Source organism: Sapajus apella, unplaced genomic scaffold (genome assembly GCF_009761245.1).
Source record: "Sapajus apella isolate SASKATOON/1434 unplaced genomic scaffold, GSC_monkey_1.0 scaffold36, whole genome shotgun sequence".
Classification (NCBI taxonomy): domain Eukaryota; kingdom Metazoa; phylum Chordata; class Mammalia; order Primates; family Cebidae; genus Sapajus; species Sapajus apella.
This window is the reverse complement of record NW_022436976.1, coordinates 15,039,475-15,054,190: the sequence shown is the minus strand read 5'-3', so window position 1 is coordinate 15,054,190 and position 14,716 is coordinate 15,039,475. Positions and strand designations below refer to the sequence as shown.

The window sequence follows — 14,716 nt, the reverse complement described above, 5'->3', positions numbered from 1 at the left end:
TTCACAGGCTTTTGAAGATGGGTGAGAAAAATGAATCTCTGAAAAGTAATTTGCCAAGGTTGTTTCTGTGGACTGAATTTTGTGCCCCCAAAATTCACATGTTGAAACCCTAACTCTCAATGTAATGACATTTTGAGGTGGAACCTTTGGGAGGTAAATAAGTTTAGATAAGGTCATAAAGGTGCTCATGATGACATTAGTACCCTTATAAGAAGAGACCAGAGAAGTAGCTCTGTGTAAGAACACAGCAAAAAGGCAGCTGTCTGCAAGCCACAGAGAAGGCCCTCACCAGAAACTGAGCATGGTGGAACTCTGATCTTGGTCTTCTTAGCCTCCAGAACTGAGAGACATCAAGGTCTGTTTTAAGTGACCCAGGTTCTGGTACTTTGTTACAACAGCCTGAGCAGACTAGAATTACTATACAGTTAGTAATTTATGAAGGCCAGATGTGAGCATATTCTCTTGGATTAATTCCAGAATCCAAGCTTTTAACCACTGTGCTGACTCTTTCTTTCTATACTCATGGAGTGGCCAGGGATGCCATTTACTGGACTATGAAATACAGGATGAAAAAACATATTTTGAATAGCAAGTAATCAGTTTGTCCCTTAATATCTTGAATTTGACATAAGTGGTAGACCAAACACTGGAGATATTCAGAAAAGAATTATAAATAATAGTGCTGAGGGCTCATAAAAGAAATGGAGTCAGAGAGTTCAGCTGTAGGAGACACCAGTGAATAAGTAATGGTCGAAGCCATGGGAGGTGACTCACATGGCCCAAAGAACAAATGTTAAGTGAAAATGGCAGAGGACTGTGTAGAAAGCTTTCAGTGACAGTGGAACACGAGGGGTCAACAGAGGAGACTGAAAAGGTGTACTCAGTTGAGTTAGAGGAAAACTTCTTTTAATGAAGGTACAACTTCCACAAAAGTCTGTTAAATGGAGACTTACTTCTCCCTTGAGCATACATTGGGCAGAACGTTAAACCAGCATATTCTTAATGGTTTACTATTACTTTAAGAGCCTTTTTCTTCACTGGAAAGCTGTCACTCACAGCCTCTTTTTCTGAAGTTCACAGTCTCTTCCCACTGGATCACCATATTCCATTCCACACAAATTCTGTAATTGTACTAGGTCATAAATCCACATGCTTGATGATTCTACCTCCCCACCTGAATTCCTAGACTACCCTTAAGCCAACTTCACTTCCAATCAGGGAACTGCTCCTTTTATGGAATACTTAACCATGAAATTCTAATGACCAGACCTCATAGCTCTCTCTTTCTCCCTTTCACTAACTCAATCCATATTTAATGTAGTTCAAGTCAATTACTAAATACACGTCATATGTTATGTGCTAGGGCTTAGAACACAGACACTCACAACACATCCATATACACACACATGTACTGTAAACATACCCTAGCACTGAAACATTGTTTCATCTCACAGAATAGGAAGGGAGCAGATGTTTAAAAACAATTTTGCAATACTAGTGTGATAGGTAAAATAATACAGATATATTATAGGTACGGTAGTGTGATACAGTAGAAAGTTTGAACAGTTGCATATAGGTTGAAAATGAGAGAGATACTATTTATTTATAAATGAATAACTAAACCCCAAAACATAGTGGCTTAAAAGGGAAATGATTTCTTATTTTTCAGAATTCTATGGGTTGATTGGGCTCCTCCTCCATTCAACTGGTGGCTGGGATGAGCAGGAATGGCAAAGAAGACATCACTCATATGTCGGAGGTACTGGTGCTATATGCCATCTCTCTGTCTATGATTTTCTCTCTCCATGGTGTCTCATACTTCAGGCCGGATAACCTGAACTTCTTTGCAGCATGGCAGTTGGGTTAGGTTGGAACTGGAATAGTGTCAGTTCTGCATCATTGTGTTGGTCTGCCGAGAATCAAGAGTTTTTTTGGTGAAAGTAATGGCAAGAGTGTATAAGGGTGGAAGGAAATTTTGGCAACCACTTTTTCGAGACTAATTACTACAGGTAATTTCAATAAGAAAGAGATTCTTGAGTGGATTTTGAAGACTGAGAAGTTTATTAGTGAATAGAGGAGATGAAGTTTAGGAGAAGAGGAGCTCTTTGAAAGAACAGCAGTAACATGAAGACAGAAAGCATCATATTTGGCCTGCCTGCCAGGACAAACAGAATGCCTGGAGGCATTAGGGAGAAGGAATTAGAAATGAGCGTGAGAGGCAGGCAAGATTATTAAAAGTCTTGTATGTTTTAAGAAGTAAACTGTACTTTATCATCTAGGCTGCAGAATACCCTGAGAGATTTTATTCAGGGGAGTAACTGCTCTTCACTCTCATTGATTCTTCTGTAATTTGTCAGTTCCATATGTTCTTGATCAATACGCCTTCTTTGGCTTCATTTCCTTATTCACTCCAGCTGACAACCCACAGTCATTCAGTTAAACCTCTCTCTCACTGACACTCTTAATTCCCAACACTCTCATGACCTTCTTCTCATTGCATTATTCCTAATCCTCAGTTCTAGAATAACCCAACCATCTGTTTGTTCTGATACTGAAACCAGGAACTGAATAATCCTGGAGCAAATTACATAACCATGTTGATTGTCTGCCTTATACATTTATGATTTCTGACCTCTGCTAGACTCTCAATTTTTTCTAGGAAATCTTTACAGATGTTTACCTATTTCCCATGACATTTTCTTTTTAATTTTTTTTGCCACTTTTTCAACTTTGTACTTAATGCTTCACTCTATTTTTAGCAGATCACTTTCCCTACTTCACAGAGGAAATAGTTGTTACAGTCATGAAAAATTTTCCTTTATAACTTCTTCCTAAAGTTCATCTATTCTTTTCATTCTGGATGATCCTCTTTCTTTCTTTCCAAATTCCTGTGATAAGTTTAGGACTTATTATACTTCTCCCACAACTTTAAATTGATTTACATTTCTTATCCATCCTTATTTTCTTTCCTCCTTCACCATAGTCATTCTTCCTTGTTTTCACTTTCCCTTTGACCTCAAACCTTCTACCGCTTGCAAGTTCTTGCTCTAATAATGATGCCCTTTTCCCCAATCTCTTTCTACAACTTCCTCCTCAGCCTTGCTTCTACCACAATCAATATTTTCTCATTGTACTCCCTGCTTATTGTTTGTTTTATATTTATTCCTTAGTAACCTGAAACTTGGCTTGTTACAACTGAATACCAGGCAAAGTTTTGACACATAGTATGGTGTAATAAATATGTATTAATGATCAATTTCTAATTTCCAATATTATAACCTATTTTAAGTTCTCATGTTACAATGGGAAGATGGGGAAAAGGTCCCGTCTGTCTTTGGATCAGTGGGAGCTTGCTAAACCATGCTTGCAAGTGGACATAATGGCTGAGATTCTGTACTCTGCAGTTTTTTTCCCAAATCAGTCTATTCCGTTTGCATTTTGGTTTGTTGGAATGTGTGCTATAGAAGTTGGTAAATATACTGAATATTACCATTATCTCTCTCTCTCTTTCCATGCATATATGTATGTGTGTGTACACTCTGGAAATTGTATCACTATATAAAAATATTATTTCTGCTTGAAGTGTGGTGCCCATTTAACACATGATAATCACAGATTTTTATAGCAAAACACCTTTTCATATGCTAGACAGATTTGTAAAGGCAGAAATTATGGTTTCCTGGCATATAGATAGTAACAAATAAGTTTTTGTGGAAAGAATGGTTGAATGTTCTTTATGTGTAACAAAGGAAAAAATTTCTAAATGAGCATAGAATGTATTTATGAAATTTTAAATAAAATGTAATATCTATTGTTAGGGCTTAGAATGTTCAGACATTGTAACTGACTATTGTACTACTGTTATTGAAAGAAAAAAACACTAATCAATATAGCAATTCACAGGGATTTTTTCTCTTGTAAATTTCATTTGTTAAGAGCATTGTTTTAGATGCAATCTTTTCATAGAAACATGTATAAACTCGTGAGGAGATTGAACATAAAGCACTGCTATAAAACTAGGTACTTATTGGCCTTCAATGTATCCAGCTTTTATCTTACAGACTGTGAGCTCATTTAATAGCATCAAGTGAAGGAAACTGGTATAGCATCCCCTCTGCTGCATACCTTTGGGACTTTCCTGTATAATGTTGATGTTCAGTCTCAGCCAAACTGACAATTAAATGATCCATTTATCCAACACAAGCAGGCAGAGGAGGAGATACTGCATCTTTTCACACTGCCTCCCACTCCCAGAGCCAGTCCAATGCTTCCTTTGGGTTGAGCACACACAAACAGAAAGCCCTTCATCAACAATTTTTCATGTTTTCTGTTAAATTGGGTTTACTCTTCTTACTTGAATTTTCCCCTAGATACTTTTCCCAAATAGCACAGAAAGTATTTGATGTGAACTAAAACTTTTTAATAATAAACTTTGTGGTTATAAAACCTGAGGAAGACAAGACTACTGAGGCAGTTAGAAGAAATTGCTGAAACCAAGAAAAAAAAAGATATATGTTAGCCTAAATCTTAAAATGAAACTTTTCAAAGAAGCAATATTGTCTAATTGGGACCTTTTATATATTCTTTGGGAGTCTACTTCATAGAGTAATTATTTTAGCCACCAACACATTTTTTACCATTGTGTACAGTTTTTATTATTCTTAACTCCCCTACTTTCTGACACTTCCGTTTTCAAAAATAACACATAAAGCAATTGTCTTTTGCATTAGATATCTCACTTTTAATTTAAATAGCCCATGTAAACCCTATTAAAGTTGCTTACTTAGGTACTTTTAATTGATACTGAGAATAATGCTTTCTTTTTGGGTTTTGTTGTCAAGGTGAAATTCTAGTATTATCAGGCAAATTTGAGAGCAATCGTAATTGAATTAAAAATTCTAATTCTATTTTATTATTATATATTATAGATTAATTATTTGAGGAAAACCAAAGTGCAGATTGTCCTAAGATATTCTATCAACTTTTTAAGATACCTAACTCTATCATTCTTCTGTTTTAAAACCTTTATTTCTTAGAATTGTATTATTAAAATGAACATATGTTGTTGACAGGCTGTTAACATATATATCAAAGACAATAAGTCAAATTTTAACTAAAAAAAAAAAATGGGACCAGAGTAGAAAGGTTTTGAGAGAAAACAGTGGCAGAAAGACTCAGAAAAGCATGCAATATTCAATGAAAAACTCTTCTTTGCTCTAGGTGGTATGAGGACTCGGCCTTTTGTCAGTTAACAGTCTTTCAGTACAATATTCAGAAAATCCAGCTGAAAATATCTAAAACCAAAAGAGAATTTATTGGCTCTCATAAATGATACTCATAGCCTGATGCCAGTTATCAAGTTATTGCCTCTTCGCTCCAAATTCACCCTTCAATATATATTCTATGATAACAGACAATTCCTTTTAGTATTTCTCCTTTAAAGTGAGGCCTATGTTAATCTTTCTCAGCAGAGGATGCTGGAGGGACATTTCAGGAAAAAGGTATCGGGCTGCCTGCCATCCCTTAAGCCAGTAGTGTCAGTATAAGGACATCTGGTGGAGCTTTGCCTCAGTCATGTGCCAAGAACATAGGCCTTTGACAACCTTGCAGAGTAGATCCTGCAATAACCTTCTTGCTTTGCTCTTGACATGGAATTTGCATACACATATCCTATTGGCTCCGTTTCTTTAGATAACTCTAATACAGCGATCACAGGTGTCACTATTGACCTCTGAAAATAAAGGAGGAAGAGGATAAAGAGAGTGTGGAGGTGGGAGTGGACAAATGCATGATCCTTGGAGGAAAGGTAGAGAAGAAACAACTTCTTATTTCACAATGTTGTCTTGGACAGGTAGTGTATTTACTAATTCTGGCCTTTCAGTCTGTTTCTCTCTCACTTTTGGGGTGTAGTAAGATACAAGATATTATATAACTTTCCACCATTCATCTACTGATTTGTTGGCCAGAACCAAGAGGACACTGGAGGACTTACCAACCCTTACTTTTGGACTGGGATGAAACTTGATCCAAGGGCCCCCCGGAGGTGTATAGTGATTATAGATGTTTTATAAAAAATTGGCTCAGTGGCTTATTTGCTTGTTCATTTATTCACACACTCATCCAGTTAGCCACTTAGCACCATGTACTGCTAATATATGAAGTAAGGAAAGGAATTTCAAGATATGTAATATACAGTTCCCGGCCCTCCAATAATTTGTACACCTGTTAGGTAATAAAACAAATAAACTTATTTTAAATTCAGGGGTAATTAAAATCAAGTTGATGAGAGAAGTTCAAATGATCATTGCAACTCAGAGGATGAATAATGAACACTTGCTGAAATGAAGGAAGGCTACATAAGAGAGGTATAGTTGAGTTTTGAAAAATGGTTAGGATTTTGATATGAAGAGACATAGATGATGACTTTTAGTGAGAAAGAGCATAAGCAAAATAACAGGGTTAAAAAATAATATAACCTTGTTTGAGATGCGCAAATAAAGTAACATAGTTGGAATAAAATATTTAGTGAGGCAACCTGAGGGTGAGGTTGGAGTAACACATTGGGAAATAATCATGGTCAATCTTAAAGTACAAACTAAAAACTTACATATTTTTTAAATATGTAGAAAGGTGCACAAAACAGAAGTGCACATTTCAGTAGATTATTACAAAGTTAATGCACCTTTGAAACCACTACCCGGATCACAAAATGAAACATTTCCAATATATCAAAAAGTCCATTCAGCCCCTTTCAAAGAGTATACCTGTCTTTCTCCCTCAAGGAAACTCCACTGACATCTAACACCATGGACCAGGGGTGACTATTTTTTTATTCTATGTATCTGTCATTACATAAAAGACATTGTGTCTAACTTCTTTCACCTAACAATGTTGATGAGATTTATGCATGCTGTTGAATGTATCTGTAGTTCAATTATTTTCATTGTTTGATGATATTCTAGTATATAAATATACCACAATTTATCTATCCAAGTGATTGTTATTTTGTAGAATTTAAAGATTATAATAAGGATGATCAAATATACTTGAGCTTAAGTAACTGCCAAGAACAGTAGAGTCTTAACCAACTAAAGAAGACTGAGAAGAAAATTCTGGTTTGGAGGATATTGTTTTTAGCTCTAAAATTATATTGCTTACTTTATTAAACTATTTTACCGATCCTTTAGTTTGAATTTGTAACAATTTTTTTCTTCGACTCTCATTTTTCATCATTGCTGTAGTTCATTCTCGGAAGACATTGCATCTGTCAGGGAAGAAAGAACCAGGACTGTGGAGGGATAGTTAAATTGCCTCCCTCTCAGTGAACTGGGTTTCCAGAGAAGTACAGAAGCTGTTCTATTATTCAAACCTGACAGCTTTGGTGTAAGAAGTGATAGTAGCTAGGAAAATGACAGGTCTGGGACTTCTGGGAAGCCTAAGTCCACATACCTTTTAAAGTGGTAGCTATTCTGTGTGCTCCACTCTATCACTAATTCTTTCCTTATTTCTAGACATATTTTTTCTATCACTGACATAAGCAATGGCTTTTTTCCATTTTTTCAGCTTGTTATTTATTTAACTGGATATTAACAGGAATCTAGCAGACATGTAGATACTCCAGGACCAGCACGCCACTACATTCACTTATATTGGTGTTGCGATGGTAACTCCAGTTGATTCATTTTTGAGACAGTTTGCCTGGAAACCAGTTCAGACATTGCTAGGGTTGACTGTATGAATTCCTATGGAATGGATCTCTTGGGCTTTATGTGCATTTTAGCGCAACCTTTTTAATAGAAGCTTTTATTTAATATCTTTGGTAATTTATTTACTGCTGTATCCAGAAGCATAGGAAAGACTATTTATTAAACTTGTTTATATTGTTTCTTCCAATGGGATTTCTTTGACAAATGTTTTGCCTTAAACTTGTGCTTTCCAGGACTATCACTTTGCCTTGATAGCTTATGGTATAGCACTAACAAGAAACAGAAGAGATAGTATCTTATATTTCTAGGCCACTTTAGAATTTACAAAGCATTTCTATATCTATTATTTCCCATTACTGTCTCTACCACCCTGTGAGAGAAGTGTTTTTGCTTTCATTTTAAAGATCATGAAATGTAGGCTCAAAGACATATGTAGTATCATAGCCACTGGTTTGTGTAAGATCAAATCAGATCTCCTAATGCTAGGTTCAGTGCTATTAGCCAGTGCGTCCATCCTGCTTATCTGTATCTGGTGTAGATTTTCCTGTTATCCCTCAAATGTTAATTAGGAGCTATATTCTTGCCAGGTAAGAATTATGTCTGTTGAGTTCACATACCTTAGCATTGGACAACAACTGGAATTCTCGAAATTATCAGGTTACTACCCAGAACTAGTCAATTTTTTGGAGTTAATTTTATGGCATATACTTTTTATCTTTTCATGTGCTTTAATAATGCTTGAACCAATATCACCTTCTGTGTGAACAGAGTTCAGGTGAATAGCCACTGAGCTTCTATTACAGGCCTATTTTAGAATTGACTTCTTTGTGGCACCAATAAAAGCTTCAACGACAGCATGATTATGTTGTCAAAAAGTTGCTTTTCATCATTTTTTCCTTGAGAGAAGTAAAGTTATTTTCCTGGATATGTTACATAGATCATCAGTATGTATGAATTTTTGAAGAGATTGGTCATTGGTAAATATGCTAAAGAAAATAATCCAAAACAAACCATAGAGATAAAAGGCAATTCTTACATTAGTGTAACATTAAATGTCACTCAGTACACAGATTAAAGACTAAAATGCAGGTAAGTACAAGTATAATGTGTGTTGATTTATGAGCAGCATGCTGTTTAATAATCCATTGGCGTCTACTGACTAAGATTAGTGTAATGGCAAACACAGCTCTCTTTTAAGTGCTGTTCTGGGCTCTTCTGGTGAAAAGATATTTTTAGGCAACACTATGAACTTCAGAGAACTATGAAAGGTAATGAGGTATTCCTCACAGAGCAGTGTACCATGTCCATTCTATCATTGAAAGAATAATGACATGAATCAGAAAAGTCACATACAAATTTAAATTCCTGAAAAATGATGTGGCTATGAAGTTATTTAACTATTTGGATGTTCTGTCAAAGTTTACTTCCTGGCTAAATAGTGGGCCTCTCCATATTCAACCATGTGACATATTTATTTAAATATGTCACATATTTAATTAAACTTTTCTGCTTAAATGGGGGTTGGAGAATGATCTGGCCAACATGAACCATGTTGGAGAAGGGATTATTAATTAGGTTCCAGGATGGTGAAGAGAATGCAATTCTTACCCAGGACCATGGAAATGCAGTGAGCCCAAGGGATTGACAAATCTGCCAGAGGAAAGAAGACATTTGTCAGAGGAAAGAAAGAACATTAGATTTTCTGGGCCAAAATTAGGCCAAACAACTTTTAGCCAAGAAAGAAGATATGAAAAGAGAAAATGTCTTTTGGGAGTGAACAGGTGGTTCTTTGACAATGTCCTAATTTGACAATGATGGGGATAAGATAACTAAGGTTTTTTCTTTATGGAACAGTGGGCATATGATGGGTGGAAGGAGTTAGGTTGGCTAAAAGGGCCTAGAACTGAGCAGATGATGACTGATTATTCTTTCCTACAATAAACATTACCTAGTATTCTATCATTAGACACAGCAAAAAAGTTACCATTGTGATCAATTATTTAGTTTTTCTAAAGGATTTCAAACAAAGTTTGATTGATTTGTAAACACTGAATTGGATATTAACAGGAATCTGGCAGACATGTAGATACTGTAGATCTTGTTTCACTACACCTGGCAGAAAATTGATATGGCTGAATTTTATTATTATGCCTAAGACTAATTAATTAGAACCGAGATTTCTGGTGTTACCTAGAACTATTTTTACATACACAAAGGAACATGCCTAGAGCGTAATTAGAAATCTCTTTATTATGACATTTTTGAGAAATATGAGGGATATGGAAATATAGAGTTAAATGCTTGTCCATTTCTTTTAAAGATTATTGATGTTTATTAAATATAAGACATCAATATCCAGATATGTATTCCTTGCTCTTTTGAGTGACTCAGTGCCCCTCTAAAAGTAGATACATGTAGATTTTGGAATTCAATTAGTAATACAGAGCAACAGACTCTCAGAATGGGAGACAAATTTCAAGGTTATCCAATAGCACTTGAGGCAGGAATTCTTTCTATAGGGTTCCAGTTGAGTGAAAGTCTGGTGTTTAGCTCTGACAGGACACATGCTACTTTATGAGGCACTGCATTCCATTGTGTATAGCCTTATGTCCATAATTTTTATTTTTGGCTTCCTAGAAAATATTACTAATTTCTACCAGCATTTTGATTTATGTGTATAGAAAAACCTCTTCTTGATCTGCTACAGTCTAGTGAAACTGTTAATCATGGTCCTTACCTCACCCTAAACGAAAGGTACCAACCTGACCCTGGGTAGTCCTGCAGTGAGTATTTTCCTCAAATTTGAATCGTGAGCACAGTGAAACAAATGTTTAGCATTGTTTCATTTCCAGCAATGGTGCCCTGACCAGACTATTTTCCCCCTGAGACTCAGCCTGTCTTTCCTGTTTTCTCATTCTCTGAATAAATCTGCCCTAGATTTTCTTGTTTCCAAAACTGATCCTTCAGCTTCCTGTCAATTCTGTCCATGTCAGTCAACTGGGGAGACTGTTAGAAAAGAAGATTCTTGGCCCTCATGTTGCTTAAAGTATTCAGTATTAGTAGTATAAGGTGAGGGTACAGAAGGTTAAATTTACAACACGCAGTGGGTCACGCTAAAGCAGTCAGAGTGTGGGCTGACTTTTGGGAACACTGTACAATGTATATTTGTACTTTAATAGAACATTTCTGAAAGTGGAAAAGTCTTCCTAACTGACTCACTAACTGAATATATTCCAGTTTTTTCATTTACTCAATAGTTCAACAAATAGATCTTGAGCATCTACCCTGCTACAGGCACCAGTGATGAGCCTTGGGATAAATAATATCATTAAGATTATTTGAGGCTGGGTGTACCAGCTTGCTTTTAGAGGGCACTGAGTCACTTAAAAGTGCAAGGAGTACATATCTGTATATTGATGTCTTATATTCAGTAAACATCACTAATAATCTTTAAAAGAAATGGACAAGCATTTATCTCTACATTTCCATATCCCTCATATTCCTCAAAAATGTCATAATAAAGAGATTTCTAATTATGCTCTAGGCATGTTCCTTTGTGTATGTAAAGATAGTTCTAGGTAACACCAGAAATCTCAGTTCTAATTAATTAGTCTTAGGCATAATAATAAAATTCAGCCATACCAATTTTCTGCCAGGTTTAATGAAACAAGGTTTTCTTCTTTTATTGTGCTACTCAATTGTCTCACAATTACATGCACAATGTACAATAAATATAACTGTGTAGGTGAACAGGATATGAAAATGTTCAGAAATTCATTCTTTCAACTAACAAAAATAACTCTAGTAAAATACTGTTAAATCACGTTCAAATTTTATGTTGTTTTGGTGATTAAGATTATAAATCAATGATCTTAAGTATATTTAAAAAACTTATATCTCTCTAAAATTGACCTCTAAATAAATTGACCTCTAAAATTTCTCAATTTAAGCTTAAATCATTGTAAAATATATCATTTACAGCAAATTGTAAATATTAACATAAAAGTTTTATCTTCTTTGAATATATTCATTTTGATTCCCATGAAAAATCAATGTTAAAATACTTAAAAAAATTCATCTGTAGCAGTCACAAATTTTTCATTTTTTCTTCTTCCTGAACATCTATTTCTATACCACTTTTTCAGTGAAATTTTTCCTAGTTTAATGCACTCTCTCTGCCTCAGTCTTGTAGTAATTACCCTTTCCCTGACATAAAATTATGGATATACATTGAAAGAGTAATTCAAATGTTTTGGTGATTTAGACTCCAGGTATTAAGATTTCTTCTGAATTCAATTTTCATTATTCATGTTAATATATAATTAATTAAACATAATGAATGATTTTTAGATAATAAACATGAAAAACTAAAATATATTAGTTGTATTCATGATTCTCATTATTGAGCTATTTCTTATTCAACAAATGTATATATCTGTGGCTGAATATTACTTGTTGCTAGAATGAGCCAAAGCTTGGCATCAATCTATTCTATTTTTGTTTTTATAGATACAAGATCTGAGAAAATGTATTCTCATAAATAAGTATATGGGAGTAGAAAGGGTTGTGTTTTAGCAGTGTCATTCAAATATTTGAACTCCTTCCAAGTTATATGCCAAAAATCACATAGTTATGTCTCATCAGAAATTATTTTAATGATGTACCAGCTGTCATCTCAATTAGGTCTTCTTTCAATTTCATTAAAGGCAAAGAATTGAAACTAATTCTAGGTTTTATTATTCAGTTATTAGGGTCATTTACTTTCTCAACACCAATACCAATATTTTGAATTGTCCTAGAACTCTGGAGATTTTACACTCAGGGTCAATATACCACAGTAAAATGGTAAAGACAAGCATGTCTCTTTTTGAAAGTGTGGCAAGGATAACAAGGATAAGAAAAACCAGTATAAATATTCTGACAGTCAAATTTTAGGAAAGTGTACATGTTAAGTTCAGGATGCAGAAATTATTTCCTTGAAATTATTCATGCCACCAAAGTATACGTATCCCAGTTTGAAATCTGCTGGTCTGATCTTGTCTCCTTTTTAAGATAGTTAATGGTTATTCAACATTATGTGATTGTAGATTTTTCGATATTGGAACAAAGAGACCTACAGCAGATTGTATATTTCAAAAGAGCAGCAGCAAGATCTCCTTTCCTACATGCTCTTTTTCTAGTGTGACATTGACACTCCTCTCATTGAGAAGGACACATTTTCCCTACTTTTGGACATTGAGAGGCTTATGAATATGGAGGAAGAGATGCTATGTGACTTCTGAGGCGATGTCATAAAGCTCTGCCTGGTTCACTTGGGAGGCTCACTTCTAGAACCCAATTGCCATGCTGTGTGGAAGTCAGACCACATGGAAAGGCCATGAATAGGTATTCTGGCTGACAGTTTCATTTGAGTTCCAAGACCACTGCCAGCATCCACTGCTAGACATGTGTGTGAGGAAGATTTGGGGATTACTCTGGCTTCAGCCACGGCAGTCATGTGGATACAACTGCATGAGAGACCTAGAACAAGAACCCCAGAAATAAGAGAGATAATAATAAAATGATTTAAGCCACTATGTTTTAGAATGATTAACTATGTAGCAATAGTAATCAAAACAGGACGTTAAGAGAATGCCTTAGTAATCAAAATAATTTGATATTCATACAATCCAGAATTTATAGTAGTTTTAACCGATTTGGTCTAAAATTAATCTTTTAATATGATGAAAATTGTGTGTGTATTAGTAATACATAAAGATAGCAAGAAATACATTAAACAGTTAATAAATTCATTAAAGAAAACATGACTAAACTTTCATGTTATGCTACAATTTATTGTTGATTAGGGTTCTATAAGTATATGAAATTTTCCAAAGTTCATATCTTTTATTTACTTTTCAAATTGTTAATTTTTATTCTTAAAGTAATATTTAATTTTAAAAGTACTATAACAATAAATAAATAAATAAATAGAAACAAATCCCTATCCCCTTCTGTTTCTCTGCAAACATTTATTTTCAATCCATTTTAGCTGTTTGTTCTGATATTTACCTTTCAATTTCTCTTACCATACTTCATTCCTAGTTCTATAGCTTTTTGCTTGTTTTTTCTTTTCAATTTTATTTATTAGTTCCCTTCCAAAGAAGATTACCTCTTGCACACTCCTTCTTCAACCCATTTTAATGCATACACTTAGTTTTTCTCCTCCTGTTCACTCACTGTAGTTATATCGTGTTTTATAAGGTGTTAGTACTCACAGTTTAAATTCACATTGAACTGTGATTATATATCTCCTCTTTTCCTTTTTACTACAGTTTTTATTACATCAATTGGTTTTTTTTTTTATCCAGGTCCCTATGACTATTTTAGCCCTGAGCTTTATCACAGAACTATAAAACAGGTTTCACTACAGTCCATGTTATTGAACACATAATTTCTAGGTTTTTATTCTTTCTTTCTCTTTTTTCTATTTTTAATTTTCTTTAGGACTGTCTTTTCTGTAGTCCACTGTCCTATGAAAATCTGGACTCATGGCTTTCTAGACCAAGTATCCTAGCTGACACTCTAGGTTGTCATTATCATTATTCTTTCTTTTTCATGTATCTTTTTACTCCCTGTATAGAATTCCCTGTGTGTGTGTGTGTGTGTGTGTGTGTGTGTGTGTGTGTGTGTGTGTTTACTTTTATGTATTCCTCTTTCTTGATCTGTTTCTCTGTTTTGAGGCGGCACATCTAGTATTTCTGACAAAGGCTGCATACAAGGTAAAAATTTTTGAAGATGTTGAAAAGTTTTTTTTTTATTATTGTACTTTAAGTTCTTGGGTACATGTGCAGAACTTGCAGATTTGTTACATAGGTATACATATGCCATGGTGGTTTGCTGCATCTATCACTCCGTCATCTATATCAGGTATTTCTCCTAATGCTATCCCTCTCCAAATCCCCACCCACTGCTGTCCCTCCCCTAGCTCCTCATCCACCAACAGGCCCTGGTGTGTGATGTTTCCCTAC

The 14,716-nt window shown here is 34.8% G+C and overlaps 2 long non-coding RNA genes across 2 annotated transcripts in view; both read left to right on the top strand.

Moving 5' to 3' along the window:
- The window catches only part of LOC116563842, a 92,102-nt gene that overhangs the window by 14,892 nt on the left and 62,494 nt on the right, over positions 1-14,716 (top strand). The window contains exon 2 of the long non-coding RNA XR_004274597.1: positions 1,670-1,759. This is a non-coding gene — a long non-coding RNA (uncharacterized LOC116563842). The remainder of the gene's footprint in view (positions 1-1,669; positions 1,760-14,716) is intronic.
- LOC116563843 lies at positions 1,771-13,282 on the top strand. Its single transcript, XR_004274598.1, has 2 exons — positions 1,771-6,365; positions 12,794-13,282. It is a non-coding gene; the product is annotated as an uncharacterized LOC116563843 (long non-coding RNA).